Source organism: Pleurodeles waltl, chromosome 11 (genome assembly GCF_031143425.1).
Source record: "Pleurodeles waltl isolate 20211129_DDA chromosome 11, aPleWal1.hap1.20221129, whole genome shotgun sequence".
NCBI classification, from domain to species: Eukaryota; Metazoa; Chordata; class Amphibia; order Caudata; family Salamandridae; genus Pleurodeles; species Pleurodeles waltl.
The window spans coordinates 667,422,665-667,438,740 of NC_090450.1; positions in this window are offsets into that span (position 1 = coordinate 667,422,665).

Genomic DNA, 16,076 nt, shown 5'->3' on the forward strand with positions numbered 1-16,076 from the left:
TGATAGTCCTTACCTGACCAGGATTGCCACTCCACCCTTACGGTATGACTTAGAAGGTGAGATAACATCCCCCTGCTGTGTGCAGAAGGACAAGGTTTTCTTCCCTTTTGCATAATGAGTTAGTCCATTAACATTCATAGAGAGTACAGTAAGGCTCCTGATGGTCTGCATGTGGAAAGTACTCCAGGACATTTGTGATGAGTCTTACAGACACACCATTGGGTCTGACTCTTGGCAATGTTGGGAGGTCTAGGTGGGGAGTTACTCTGAAGAGTGTGAAATAAAGTGTATGATGGACAGGGAGAGTACAAACTTGGGGCCCCAGTAGACTCTCTGATGTGTGAAAGAGCACGTCATATCTGACCAAAGTAAAATGTTGGTAGGAAAGGGAAGATCTCTAAGTGTATGTTGGACTGCAATAAAGGGGAAAGGTGGAAGAAATATGAGGAATAAACTGTCTCCAAATGTTTTGAAAGTCACAGAGGACATGGATCCATCCTCTACTGTGCCTAGTAAAGGCTACGAGTGTAGAAAGAGGGTGGTACTATGTTGAGAGGATAGCAGTACTGGCAACTAGAGCCCTAGTGTAGAACAACAGCAGCTGGAGTGAGTGGCAACAGTAATGAGTGTTATGAAGAAGAAAAAATAAAATGCAGATGATCATAAGCATGATTCCTACCACTGCTGCTCTGCCTGTGAAAGTCACCCAATTATGAAGTGTAGTAGTGAAACAGAGGGCTGCAGGTGTGCCTCTAACTTCTGTGTTTGTCTCTTTGCACTCTGTTTCCTCCTCCCTCTGTGCTTTTCCACTATAATCTCTGTTTTCGCCTCTTTCCCGCTCTCTCCTTCTTTAACCTCTGTTTTTGCCAATTTGCCTCATTTTTCCACTTTGACCTCAGTTTTGTCTATTTACTGTTTCACCTCTTTTTCCCACTTTCACCTGCTCCCTGCCCACTTCATGCCCACCTGCTTCTCACTGTTTCTTTTTTCCCACCTCCCGCTTCCCGCCACCCAGCACTCCACCCTCCCCCCAGGACCTAGTTAATGGTGTCGGCCGAGTAGCGGGTGTATGTAGCAAGTGCATGTAGCAGGTGCACAGCTGGTGCCCCAAAGGCAAACTTGTCTGTACCCATCTGCCCCTGGATTGCAAACAGCACCAGGAGACCAGGCCCTCCCACTGCAACACTGATGAAAAGCTCCTGGCCCTGGGCCCTACAAGCTGCAACAGCAACTGCTGTACCTTCATCCCTCGAACAACCAAAGGACCCTTCTCCTTCTCACACTGCAGATTCTCCTGCCATACAGTCCCGCCAGTCCACGTACAACCTCGGACTACCTCCGACTAGAGGATCTCGGACCAACCGGAACCTCTCTAGTGAATCCTAAATTACCTAAATTAACGCATGATCCCTCTGCAAACATGCCACAGAAATCTGGGACTCCATCACCACCCTCCCCCCGATCTAGCCTTTATCACTGAAACTTGGATCAGCCTCTCCTCTAACTCCAACATTGCCATTGCAACACCCAGCAGCTATGAAATGCTACACAGAGACCGCACCAACAAACATTGTGAAGGTATCAGCATCATCTTCAAGGAAACAATCCAATGCATTGCCACCAATGACGATTTCACACCCCTCATGGAGAACCTCAACTTCCAACTGCATACTGACAAGACAACTTCAAGCGGCACGCTCAAATACAGACCTCCAGGACTTCGACTGGCTTTTTGCTATGCCATCGCCAACCTCATCTCCCCTCTATCCATCAAACTCCAATCACTACATCCTGCTCTGTGAACATCCACCTCGACAACCCTAACTCTACCACTTTCCTGGAGAACATACACAAAATAGGCCCCACCCAACTGGTCACTGAACACAAACACAAAGCAGGAGACATACTCAACCCCATCTTCACCTCCAGCGACAGAGTCAAATTCAGCCACATCACAGAAATCACCTTGTCCGACCACACCATAGTCCACTTCACCATCCTCGACACACAGCACACTATCACCAGGCACCACAACCTCTCCCACCACAGCTGGAGTAAGGGAACAGAAAAACAGTGGACTCAGGCCCTCAGCACCACTCAACCCAAAGCCTCATCTAATGTACAACATGCCATTCAGAACTTCTCCACCTAAGTCACTAAATTTACTGACAGAAATGCCCTACTGACGTCAGTGAGATCAAACAAAACAAGAAGACAAGCCAGCTTGTAAACCACAGAGCTAGGATTTAACAAGTGTAACTGCTACTTACTAGAGAAATAGTGGCACTCCCCCAAAAATCTCTTTAACAGAGCCACCAACAAAGCAGCCCTCAGCAACTATTACATGTTCATCAAGGAAGCCAAACGAGTCACCATCACAGCCCACCTTGACACGGCAGCCAACCACATGAAAGAACTACTCAAAATAGGCAAGTAATACTCCCACCCAGCAGCCACAGAGAACTCAGTCCACCCTTCGAAAGAACTCAGGCAATTTCTGCAGCAAGATCACTACCATCTACAAGAGCTTCGACCCACAGCTCTCATCCTCGACAACCTCAGACAACCAATGTACACCAGTAGTATGATCACCCAATGGACCCCAGTAACCACACAGACCACCTGGACTATAATGTCACCCATCCACTGTGGGGAACCCACCAACCCATACACCCACCATCTCTTCAACCTCGGTGCTAAACGCATCAGCTCAGAACTCATCAGCATCCTAAATGCCTCCATCACCACAGCAGCCTTCCCGGGCAGTTAAAAACACGCAGAGATCAGACCTCTTCTAAAAAAAACTCCTCCGATCCCAGCAAACTCAAAAACTACTGACTGATCTCCGAGAAGGCCATCAACCATAAGCTTACCAAATGCCTAGAACCAAACAACCCTGCTTGACGTCTCCCAAACAGGATACTGAGCCAACCACAACATGAAAAACCACTTTGATCCCAGCCACAAAAGACATCCGAACCGTTCTCAACTGCAGCCTTGATCCTCCTCAACCTTTCAGCGGCATTTAACACTGTATCACACCACACCCTCATCAATAGACTCCACAACATGGGCAAACAAGAAAATGAATTCAAGTGGATCGCCTCCTTCCTCAAAGGATGCACACAAAGCATCCGGCTGCTACCTTTGACCTCCGAATCCAAGAACAAAATCTACAGGGTACCCGAAGGATCATCACTTTGACCCACACTCTTCAATGACCCCCTCACAGACATCATCAGATCCCACTGTCTCAATATCATAGCCCATGCGGGTGACTCACAACTTATTTTATCGCTCACCAAAGATCCTACCACCATAGAACAAACTCCAGTGACATCATGACCAATGTAGCAAACTGCATGAGGAGCAACTGCCTTAAACTCAACTCTGACAAGACATAAGTACTGATCTTCGGTAGAAACACTTCCACATGGGACCACAGCTGGTGGCCAGCCAAACTCAGACTACACCCACACCAACAGACCATGTTCGCAACTTCAGCATCACCCATGACAGAGAACTGAACATTAAATAGCAGATTAAGGCAGTCACTTCCTTCTGCTTCCACACCCTTTGCATGCTCCACAGAATCTTCAGATGAACCCCAGTCAGCACCAAGAAGACTGTCACCCAAGCCCTAGCCACTAGTCACCGTAACTATGGCAATACACTCTTCTCCAACATCTCTACCCAACTCCTCAAGAGACCCCAGACCAAACAGAACTCTGCAGCCAGACTCACCATGGACTTTCACAAACGAACTCACATTGCCCCCATCTCAGAAACCTCAACTGGCTCCCCATCCACAAGAGATGCCAGTTCAGAACCCTCATGTATGCCTACAAGGCCCTACACAATCGAGGACTGGTTTACAACAACCACCCACTGAACTTCCATCAGCTCTCCAGCCATCTGCACTCCTCCTTACTGGCCCTCAACTACACCCTATACATTCTTCCCAGCTGCATCAATGGCCGTACCTTCTCCTACATCACCTCCAAGACCTTGAACGGGCTTCCTTTCCACCTTCGAACTGCACCCTTATCCAATTGATAGACTGATTGATTGATTGCCTATACCGGCAACAGTGGAGAACACACTGTTAGAAATGGTTTTTTTGGTTTGCAGTCAGGTTACCCCCTGTCAAAGCAAGGACCCTCACTATAGTCAGGGTAAAAGAGAATCACCCTCAGCTAACACCCGCTCACCCCCTTGGTAGCTTGGCACAAACAGTAGGCTTAACTTCAGAGTGCTAAGTGTAAAGTATTTGTTACAACACACACAGTAACTTACTGAAAACACTACAAAATGACACAACACAGGTTTAGAAAAATAGAAAATATTTATCTAAACAAAACAAGACCAAAATGACAAACATCCACAATACACAAGTCAAGTTATCACTAAAAATGCAAAAAGAGACTTCATGTAATTTTAAACACACACTAACACTGTTAGCATGAAAATGTACCTTGGACGCGTCAAAAATAACCCTGCACGGGTGAGAGTGCATCAAAAAGGGCTTGCGATGCGTCAATTTCACTCACAAGCGAGACCTTGGGTAGTTTCTCTTTTCGTCGGGTTGGCGGGCGTTGTTTCTTCTCTCCGCAGGAGAGCGATGCGTTGATCCGGTCAGCACTCTCGGGTCCGGGCAGGCCTTGCGTTGTTTTTACATGCCCAGCGGTGTTTGCATAGGAAATCCATCCCTGCGATGATCCGAAAACCACACAGCTTGAGTTGCGTTCTCACCAGCCTCCAGCAGGGATGCTGTGCGTAGTTTCTCCAGCCCTGGGCATTGATCTTCGGGTCGCGTTGCAGGCGAGAGTCGATTTTCAGCCGTGAAGCCAGTGGCGCATCGATTTTTCAGCAGCAGATCAGAGTCACGTCAATCTTTTCCCCTCACGGTGTTCTGTGCATGGATTTCTCACTCTTGGGCTGCCAGCTTCTCTTCTCAGGGTCCCAGGAACTGGATGGGCACCACTTGGCAGAGTAGGAGTCTCTCCAGAGGCTCCAGGTGCTGGCAGAGAGAAGTCTTTGCTGTCCCTGAGACTTCAAATAACAGTAGGCAAGCTCTACATCAAACCCTTGGAGATCTTCACAAGAAGGAAGACAACACAAAGTCCAGTCTTTGTCCTCTTATTCTGACAGAAGCAGCAGCTGCAGGATAGCTCCACAAAGCACAGTCACAGGCAGGGCAGATCTTCTTCCTCAGCCTTTCAGCTCTTCTCCAGGCAGAGGTTGCTCTTGGTTTTCAAAAGTGTTCTAAAGTGTGTGGTTTTGGGTGCCCTTTTTATACCCATTTTCTCCTTTGAAGTAGGCCTACTTCATAGCAAAGTCTCTCTTGATGGTGAAATCCAGCCTTGCTCTGTCCAGGCCCCAGACACACACCAAGGGGTTGGAGACTGCATTGTGTGAGGGCAGGCACAGCCCTTTCAGGTGTGAGTGACCACTCCTCCCCTCCCTCCCAGCACATTTGGCTAATCAGGAAATCAGTAAATGGAGACTACACCCAAGCTCCCTGTGTGTCACAGTCTAGAGAGAGGTGCAAACAGCCCAACTGTCAAACTCACCCAGACAGGGAATCCACAAACAGGCAGAGTCACAGAAATGGTACAAGCGCGAAAATGCTCACTTTCTAAAAGTGGCATTTTTAAACACACAATCTTAAAATCAACTTTAATAAAAGATGTATTTTTAAATTGTGAGCTCAGAGACCCCAAACTCCACATGTCTATCCGCTCCCAAAGAAAATCTACACTTTAATCAGATTTAAAGGAAGCCCCCATGTTAACCTATGAGAGGGACAGGACTTGCAATAGTGAAAAACTAATTTAGCAATATTTCACTGTCAGGACATATAAAACACATTGCTATATGTCCGACCTTAACCATACACTGCACCCTGCCCTTGTGGCTACCTAGGGCCTACCTTAGGGGTGCCTTACATGTAAGAAAAGAGAAGGTTTAGGCCTGGCAAGTAGGTACACTTGCCAAGTCAAAGTTACAGTTAAAACTGCACACACAGACACCGCAGTACCAGGCCTGAGACATGATTACAGAGCTACTTATGTGCGTGGCACAACCAGTGATGCAGACCCACTAGTAGCATTTGATTTACAGGCCCTGGGCACCTCTAGTGCACTTTACAAGGGACTTACTAGTAAATCAAATATGCCAATCATAAATAAACCAATTAACAACACAATTTACACAGAGAGCATATGCACTTTAGCACTGGGTAGCAGTGGTTAAGTGCTCAGAGTTCAAAAGCCAACAGCAACAGGTCAGAAAAAATAGGAGGCAGGAGGCAAAAAGGCTAGGGATGACCCTGCAAAAGGGCAAAAGTCCAACTCACACAATTCACCAAAAGATTGTGAATGTAACGCACAACCACAACTACAACCACAGTATTCTCCTGTCACCACACCAACCCCAACATTGGTAGGAAAGGAGGCAACAAGACGTTGTCATGCCACATAAAGCCAGCTGACTAAGCTCTGCAATGACACAGTAATATCAGTCAATCAGTCTTTCTTTAGTGTGGGCCCTGAATTAACTCTTGTAGTCAGTCCTTATTTTTGTGCTTGGGGACATGGGACCAGTTCCTAGTGATTTCTTCCAGTCACTCCTTCTCCTGCTGGGCAGAATCATGCTATGTGACACCTCTCCTGTGGGTACCAGAGGACCTCCGATCTGAAAAACGAGCTGCATCCATATCTACTTTTACAATAAAGTCTAAAATCCTTTCCAGAAGGCTGGGGTTGTCACATTCTTTTGTGTGATTATCTCTAGTGATCAGCCTCCAGGTGGGGTCCAATAGGCTGTGGAAATTGAAGCATTTCAGTCCAGGTCGTAGAGAAAGGTGGTTGAAAGACCAGCACAATGATGGATGGGACAAGGTGGAGAATACCAGGAAAGAGCAGGTTAGCTCTCCTGTTTCTATCCTCCAGCTTGATCAACTTAGCCCTGGATAAACCAATGGTCCTGTTCCTAGACAGTTGCTGTAGTGAGTGCATAATGATCCTGTGGTGTTTTGGAGGTGTTATTCTCTATGGCAGCAACTGAGGTCATAAAGGCTGCAAGTTCATTATGAATCATGTCTAATGCTGAATTTTGTGTCATCTTGCCTTGCTCTTTTGGATGCCTCAATGTCTTATCTGTGACCGTCTCTGTTAGACCTGACAGCCTTAGGGTGGTCTTCCCACAAACGTTTTGCTTGCTTGCCTCACATTTTTGCTGAATTTTTTTTTGTTGGCCTGGGACTTTGAGTACTTTAATACTGCTGATGAATGCTAAAGTGCATGTACTCTCTCCCTAAAACACATTTTAATTGGTATACACTTGAATGGCATATTTAATTTACTTATAAGTCTCTAGTCCAGTGACCTGTGTGTGGCCAGGACCTGTAAATCAAATGCTAATAGTAGGCCTGCAGCACTTCTTCTGCCACCCTCTTAAGTAGTACTCTAAAACAGTCCCAGGCCTTCCATTGCATCCTGAATGCAATGTTGCGCTACCATGTCAACTTGGTATTTAAAACCCATTGCCAACTCTTAAACTCCCCTTTATTACAAATAAGTCACACCTAAGGTAGGCCCTAGATAGCCCATAGGGCAGGGTGTTATGTAATTAAAGGCAGGGTATATAGTTTTCAGTTTTATGCTTCCTGGTGGTGAAAAAACTCTCAAATTTGATTTCGGCTACTGTGAGATCTACCTTTAATAAGATGTAATTCCTGAGTGAGAAGTAGTAGACCTATGGAATTGTAATTCGAAATCCTCTTTAATAGTAAAGTCAGAATTATAGCTATAATTTTGAAAATGCACTTTTAGAAAGTTGGCATTTTCCTGCTCTTAGCCCTGTGTGCCTAAAGACTGTCTCGAATATATGTCTGGGCTGGGTGACAGCTGGACTTTGTGCATTCCCTCTAGACAACCACACACAAAGGGAGCTTAGGTGTGACTGATGGGCCATCCTGGGCAGGATGGGAGGGTGGAGCTGACACTTACGCATGAATAGGAAATGTCCTATCCCACACTAAGGGTTGCACAACCCCCTGTAGTGAGTCTAGAGCCAGGGCAGGAAGACAGGACCTCTGTGCACTTCAAAGACCCTTCTTTGAAGTCACCCCCACTTCAAGGGCCCAACTGGTTATAAGTACTGGACCTCTGAACCGACCAACTCAGCACACTGCTAGATCTGTGAAGAACTCGGCCAAGAAGAAGGACGGCAATGCTGCGACAAAATTTGCCACTCTGGACTGCTGCTCTGGAAGAACTGTTTTTCTGCTTTGCTGCCCTGTTTCCTACTGACCTCTGCCCTGCTGAGGAATGACTGGATCAATCTCACTTTAACCCAGAGTGACTCCAAGGGCTTGCTGGCTTCCCACCTGTTCTTCTGATGTTGCAGGGACACAAAACACTTCCAACTCATCACTTACAGCACCTGGACTTTGCTTGCTGCAAGTCTTGACTGCCAAGTTTGTGCCAATCCAGTCCAGGACCCTTAAAAGTGGGTATAAAGTATTGCAACTGCCAGAACCTGTGCATCACTGCTGTTGCGTGGATCAGAACAAATGCATCTCCATGGACACAGGGACTGTCTTCAAAGCTGGCTACTGTGATGAATCTGGGGTGCTCATGCTTGAGGATGGGGCTGCACTTGCCTGACTGGGACTCACTCTACTTGTGGCTTGAGCTCAGTCTGTAGGGGGCTGTGGAATCGGACCTCGGGAGATGAAGGACTGAGGATCACAGGTGGTTGGGTGCCCGGGAGGGGATTGACCCTGGATCCCCACGCATGGCTGCCCCAAGACAGCCTTCAATACAGAGGACAAACAGCTCCAAATTCTGAGAAGTGCAACCCTAGCAGAGGTTGTCCAGCACTGTCTAAGTGATTGAACAGTGCAGGCCTACTGCTACAATGGTACACACTAACCCTGCAAACTCGATTCCATCTGTGGATACCCCACAGCATAGAGAGACTCCTCAGGCCACCAACAAGATCTTTCCCACCTAGAGATTGGACACCCACATGGCAGCAAACTTGGCTGCTATCAGTAATACCAAAATGCTAATGGAAAACAAAATTGGGGCAGTGGAACTAGACCTGGTATTCCTCCACATGGATCACAAGAAAATGCTGGACAGAGTGGTGGAAACAGAATCTGCAGTGGCGCAGTTGCAAACCATGGTCTCCAGGTGTGCCAAAAACATCAACTCCATGCAAAAAACCATCGACAGGTTGCAAGAACCAGTTGACGATGCCGAAGATCCATACTGGTGCAACAACATGAGACTGATGGAGGTCCTGGAATAGACTTAAGGCCTATGTAGAGAACCCTTCCTGGAGGACTGGGTGCTGACGACGGTTATGGAGGGTAAGGCCTACAATATGTTTACAGTGTAGAACACCCACAGAATGCTAGGTGCCCGCTGACACCAGGGGCCTTACCCAGGGCCATTGTAGCCAGACTCCTGATGTTTAGAGACAGGGATGACATATTGCAGAGGGCCTACACAAATTAACCATGATAAATAGCCAGGTGGATGGGGAAAATATAACCAGATTATACTAATGCTGAAATGCTGCTGGTCATGGTATGGCCAGCGGTGCTACAGTTTTCACTACCGGAAGTTGCTGCGACACACATGGTGCTTCCCTTCAGGCATGCCATAGTTCTATGCAGCAGCCTGCTGTGACTGTTTTGGTGTCATGGATACATTCTGCGACACCTGTTTCTTTTCTATCTTTGGGTGCACCTCGGAACTATGCAGCGGCCAGTGGTTTCTGACATTTATAAGTTAGCCTCGATTCCAGTTTCGGAGCAGCGGCTTACCATATTATCACTGGTTCCTTACCATCCTACCTGGTCATTCTCGTACCAGGGACCATTTTCCTGCAGGTCTTCTTCCCATGCTCCTCTACCCTGTTTCCAGTATGCTTAAGGAAGGATTTTTCTTTTACTAATCTAAACTGTTTTTTCTCCGTATCACTTTCATTGTTGTTTCACTATCCAAGATGCAAGGTTCCTTCTTCCTGTTGAGTCAATTCCTGTTTGTGGGCATACAAGAGGCTGAAACTTTTCTTTCTTTGTGTTTCAACACTTCCTGCTTCTCCTGTTGTGTCCTTGCTCCTGTTGGCGGTTTCTTCTCCAGCTGGATGCTGCTTCACTTCCTGGTTTCCTTCCTGTTCCTATTTTTTTAATCCTTGGAGTCTGTATACCCTGTTGTCGTCTTCCTGTCTGCTTCATTGTCCTTCTTCTTTTCCCCCTTTCCTTCTGGAGTTCCCACTTGCAGCAAGAGGCCTTTTCCTTCTGGAAGGCACAGTCTGCTTTGGTATCACACTGTTGGCAGCACGAGAAAGGGTTGCCCTTTCATTGGACAGACCAGGACCTTCAAGAACAGAGGCAGGACTTAGTCTCAACCCACCAAAGGGGTAATTGAGGCTCTGAATGTGACAGATCGCAACACCCAAAACCCCGTTTTGGTCCTGCCCTTATGGAGGATCCTCAAGTATTACCTCCAGATGAGTCAGCAGAGACATCACGAACTTTAATGCACACTGTCTAACAACAAGCTCAAGAAGTACAGCAGTTGCACGCTGACAATGCAGTATTACATCAATCATTAGCTGCTATAACATCTGATGTTCCAACAGCCTCTACCATCATTCCACGCTATACTGTCGATCCAAATAAATTGAAAGAATTTCTGGATTCCTTAATGGTGTGTTGTATATTGGATCATTACTTTATCTGACCCAGCTTTTGCATGGGTGACATCGTGGTAGCCATTAATGACAATAGATTGTCTAATTACACAACCTTTATTGCTGCCTTCAAGCAAAGGGTCGAGAGCCCTGGTCTAGAGTCCTCCACAGAAGAAGCTCTATGTGAAATCCAGCAAGGAAACAATGTGCCTTGCAGTATATAACACATGTCAGGCAGCTCGCCACAGAGAGCCTATGGGTGATGCGATCGGGCAGCAGAAATGCCCACTAGACACCAGGGATTTGTTTTTTTTTTAGCATATTTCAATAAAGGGAGCGGCCCCTTGGGCAAGGGCCGCTCCCCAGGGGGCCAAACGATTTTTAGGTCATTTATGTCCCCCTGGGGGCAGATCGGCCTAATATAATTAGGCCGATCTGCCCCCAGGAGGGGGCAGAAAACCACTAGACACCAGGGCTAACTTTTTTTTTGTTAATTTTTATTTTTTTATGCGCGGGGAACGACCCCTTAGGCAAGGGTCGGGGACGAAAACCACTAGACACGAGGAATAACTTTTTTTACCATACTTGCGCATAAGGGGAGCGGCCCCTTGGGCAAGGGCTGCTCCCCATGGGGCCAAATTATTTTTGATAATTCTAATATATTTAGGCCGATCTGCCCCCAGGGGGGCAGAAACCACAAGACACCAGGTATATATATATTTTTATTTACTTTATGTTTTTATGTTTGGGGAGCAAATTATATTTAGGCCATTTATGTCCCCCTTAGGGGCAGATCAGCCTATTTGTATTAGGCTTGGGGGCAGAAACCTCTAGACACCAGGGATTGGTGTTGTGTGTATGTGTGTGTTTTGTTTGGGGGAGCAGCCCCTTGGGCAAGGGTCGCTCCCCACCGGGGCACATTACTGTTGGCCATATCTGCCCCCCTTGGGGACAGATTGGCCTGTTTTTGGAAGGCCCATCTGCCCCCAAGGGGGCAGAAAGCCCACCAGAGACCAGGGAAGATTATTTTTTTTAAAATAAGAGGTTGGGGATTTGGCCATACCCCCACCCCAAATAAATGGGGCCAAAGTTGTTCTGCCCACCAGTGGGCAGTTTGGGCAATTACCCCAGATCCACACCCTGGGGGGGCACAAAGTCTAATAGATGCCAGGGAATTAAAAAGAAAAAATAGTGGGGTGGTGGCTACCAACCAGTATGGGCATAGTTGTGCCCCCACCCGAACTGAAGGAGGTAACAGTCTTTCAGCTACCCTCCGCACACAAAAACGTCTTATCCCATGGCAAGCAAGAGGACATTTGATTATTTGGGGTTTTGGTTTTACATTTGCAACATGAGAGCTTGGTAACTCTCAAAATCATCCCACTAGGAATGGTGGGGTCTGCACTTTTTAGAGTTTGGGACGCTGCCATGTAGAAAAATCCACAAGACTTAGACACATCTGAAAACTAGGCATCTAGTTGATTCCAGGGTGGTGTGCTTCACATGCACCCTGCACCATTTTCTTACCCACAATGCCCTGCAAACCTCCAACTGTTCTGGAAATCACACATTTTTCCAGCATTTTTGTGCTAAACCTTCCGGAATCTGAAGGAATCCACAAAATTCCTACCACCCAACATTGTCTCATCCATAGCGATAAAAATTCTGTTGCACTTGTCAGCCTAAAAATGATTTTTTTTTCAAACTACCCTTTTGGACTTGCTTTGGTTCCCCCTCAATTTCGACATGTTTTTGGCTCTTCCCTGTCACAGGCACTTGGCCCACCTACACAAGTGAGGTATCATTTTAACTGGGAGACTGAGAGGAACGTTGGGTAGTAGAAAATTTGTCCCGGTGTGGAGATCCCACACAGAAATGTGGGAACAATATGTTTTTTTAGCTAAATTTGAGGTTTGCTGAGGATTCTGGGTAAAAAAATATTGGGGGATCCATGCAAGTCAGACCTCCCTGGACTCCCTCCAGTGTCTAGTTTTCAGAAATGTCTGGGTTTGGCAGGTTTCCCTAGATGGCTGCTGAACCTAGGACCAAAAACGCAGGCGCCCCTCTCTGCAAAAACAGGTAGTTTTGTATTTGATAATTTTGATGTGTCCAGATAGTGTTTTGGGGCATTTCCTGTTGCAAGCACTAGGCCTAACCATACAAGTTAGACACCATTTTAATGGGAGACTTGGGGGAACGATGGGTGGAAGGAAATTTGTGGCTCCTCTCAGATTCAAGAAATTTCTGTCACTGAAATGTGAAGAAAAAGTGTTTTTTTGGTCATATTTTGAGGCTTGCAAAGGATTATGGGTAACAGAACCTGGTGAGAGCCCCACAAGTCACCCTATCTTGGATTCCCCTAGGTGTCTGGTTTTAAAAAATGCACAGGTTTGGTATGTTTCTCTAGGTCCCCGCTGAGCTGGGGGCCAACATCCACAGCTAGGCACTTTGCAAAAAACAGCTCTGTTTTCTTTGGGAAAATGTGATGTGTCCATGTTGTGTGTTGGGGCATTTCCTGTTGCAGGCACGATGCCTACCCACACAAGTGAGGTACCATTTTTATCGGGAGACTTGGGGGAATGGTGGGTGGAAGGAAATGTGTGGCTTCTCTCAGATTCCAGAACTTTCTGTCACCGAAATGAGAGGAAAAGGTGTTTTTTTGGCCAAATTTTGAGGTTTGCAAAGGAATCTGGGTAACAGAACCTGGTGAGAGCCCCACAAGTCACCCCATCTTGGATTCCCCTAGATTTCTAGTTTTTTAAAAAGTGCAGGTTTGGTAGGTTTCCCTAGGTGCCGGCTGAGCTAGAGGCCAAAATCCACAGCTAGGCACTTTGCAAAAAACAGCTGTTTTTTCTTTGGGAAATGTGATGTGTCCACGTTGTGTTTTGGGGCATTTCCTATTTCAGGCGCTAGGCCTACCCACACAAGTGAGGTACCATTTTTATTGGGAGACTTGGGGGAACGCTGGGTGGAAGGAAATTTGTGGCTCCTCTCAGATTCCAAAACTTTCTGTAACCAAAATGAGAGGAAAAAGTGTTTTTTGGGAACATTTTGAGGTTTGCAAAGGATTCTGTGTAACAGAACCTGGTTAGAGACCAACAAGTCACCCCATCATGGAATCCCCTAGGTGTCTAGTTTTAAACATGTATAGGTTTGGTGTTTTCCCTAGATGCCGGCTGAGCTAGAGGCCAAAACCTACAGCTAGGCACTTTGCAAAAAACAGCTGTGTTTTCTTTGGGAAATGTGATGTGTCCACGTTGTGTTTTGGGGCATTTCCTATTTCAGGCGCTAGGCCTTCCCACACAAGTGAGGTACCATTTTTATTGGGAGACTTGGGGGAACGCTGGGTGGAAGGACATTTGTGGCTCCTCTCAGATTCCAGAACTTTCTGTAACCAAAATGAGAGGAAAAAGTGTTTTGGGGAACATTTTGAGGTTTGCAAAGGATTCTGTGTAACAGAACCTGGTTAGAGACCCACAAGTCACCCCATCATGGAATCCCCTAGGTGTCTAGTTTTAAACATGTATAGGTTTGGGGCCATATTTATACTTTTTGACGCAAAACTGCACCAACGCAGTTTTGCGTAAAAAAAAATTGCGCCGTCTAACGCCATTTGGAAGCGCCATGCGGGCCTCAAATTTATACTTTGACGTACGGCGGCGCAACCAACAGGTGGGAGTCATTATTTCGTGACGCACACAGCGTCGGTCTGTCGTAAAGGAAACCAACGTAAATGCGACGCACATCACTGTGGGTCGATTTACGACAGCGCAATCGTGAAAATGCCGTTTTTTTTCACGCTATTGCGTTACATTTTTGCGCGAAAACTGCCCTTTCAGGAGAGGAGACCCAAAATGGATCCTAGATGCCCCAACAGACCCCAGGAGGATGAGAGCAGACCAGGAACCAGCCAGGAGGAAGCATACAGGAACCAGGACATTTAAAAAAAAAAAAGAAAGTGTCGCTTCAGTGCAGAGGAGCAGGAAATCCTGGTGAAAGAGGTGACGGAACACCAGCACCAACTTTTCATCTCCTCAAAATTGCCACTCAGTAGGAGAGAGGCCATCTGGAAACAAATTGTGGACAAGATTAACAGTGTGGCTGAAGAACGCCGCACAATCACCGAGTGTAAGAAACGCTGGCATGACTGCAAACGTAGGACCAAAGAGAAAATGGCCAGGAACAGGAAGGCAGCAATGCAGACTGGAGGGGGGAGTCCAGCACAACAGGAGGCCCTGGACCACATGGAGGAGATGGTCGCAGCCGTCATCCCGGAGGAGATCGTCACAGGGATTCAAGGACTGGACAGCGCAGACTACCACGACACAACGCACATGCAGGGTAAGTCGCATGGGGAATTCAAATGCAATAATGAGGATTGTAAGCGTGGGGGGGATACCTACTACACAATGCATGTAAGTCAGCACATATATGAAGTGGCATGGGGAAAGGGGCACGGCAGGGGGGCATGCCCAGTACTGACCGAAGCTGGGGCACGACAAAATACAGCAACCACAACAGTCCCACGGGGACATCCTGTAATTACAACAAGAGAGCCAAGGGAAAGCAGTGACAGGTGGGAAGGACACTACCTCAAATCCACATCCAGGCACTTGTTTTGCAAAATCTATTCCCCATCAACTAGGTCCCTACCTGTAATGCTGTAGCAAATACAACAACTGCAACCTAACTGCCACCACAGTTGACAATAACACCTCTCATCTCTGTGCAGCTATAGCACCAAATGGCAGGAACCCCACCCTGGAACATACATACCTAAAATAGGGGGTGAGGATGACATCTGCGATTACTCCTAGAAATAAGACAAAGGTACCAGTACACTCAAATGCCGAATGTCCATAACTGACACATACATAACCCTAAGTAAACAGCAATAGGAGCCACACAGCACTAACGACACACACATGCTGCATACGTCAGTGTCCCTCACGTGCCTGGCTAACAAGGCTACATCACTAATGTCATACTGCTCAGACAACAACATTGAGGAGGGAACACAGGCAACTGGTCACTGAAACACATCTGCACAGTCTTACAAAAAAATAGGACATTCATACGATAAACAGGCCAATCCAGTAAGACACACATTATACCCCATCATATACAAACATCAACAATGTTTACATCCATACCACATCCTAACATTGACATGCATAGGTAATGCCACGTAACATGTACAGTTCATGCAATGTGAATAAAAAGTGTATGGGGCAGGGCCTGAGAGGCAAGTGTGCTGGCAGGGCAGTCACAACACCCACAGTCAGTCAAAGTGTAGTGTGGCAAGTGAAACGTATACTTTGCGCATTAGCCTCAGGCTGGTGGCCTTTGTGCATCTTATCCTG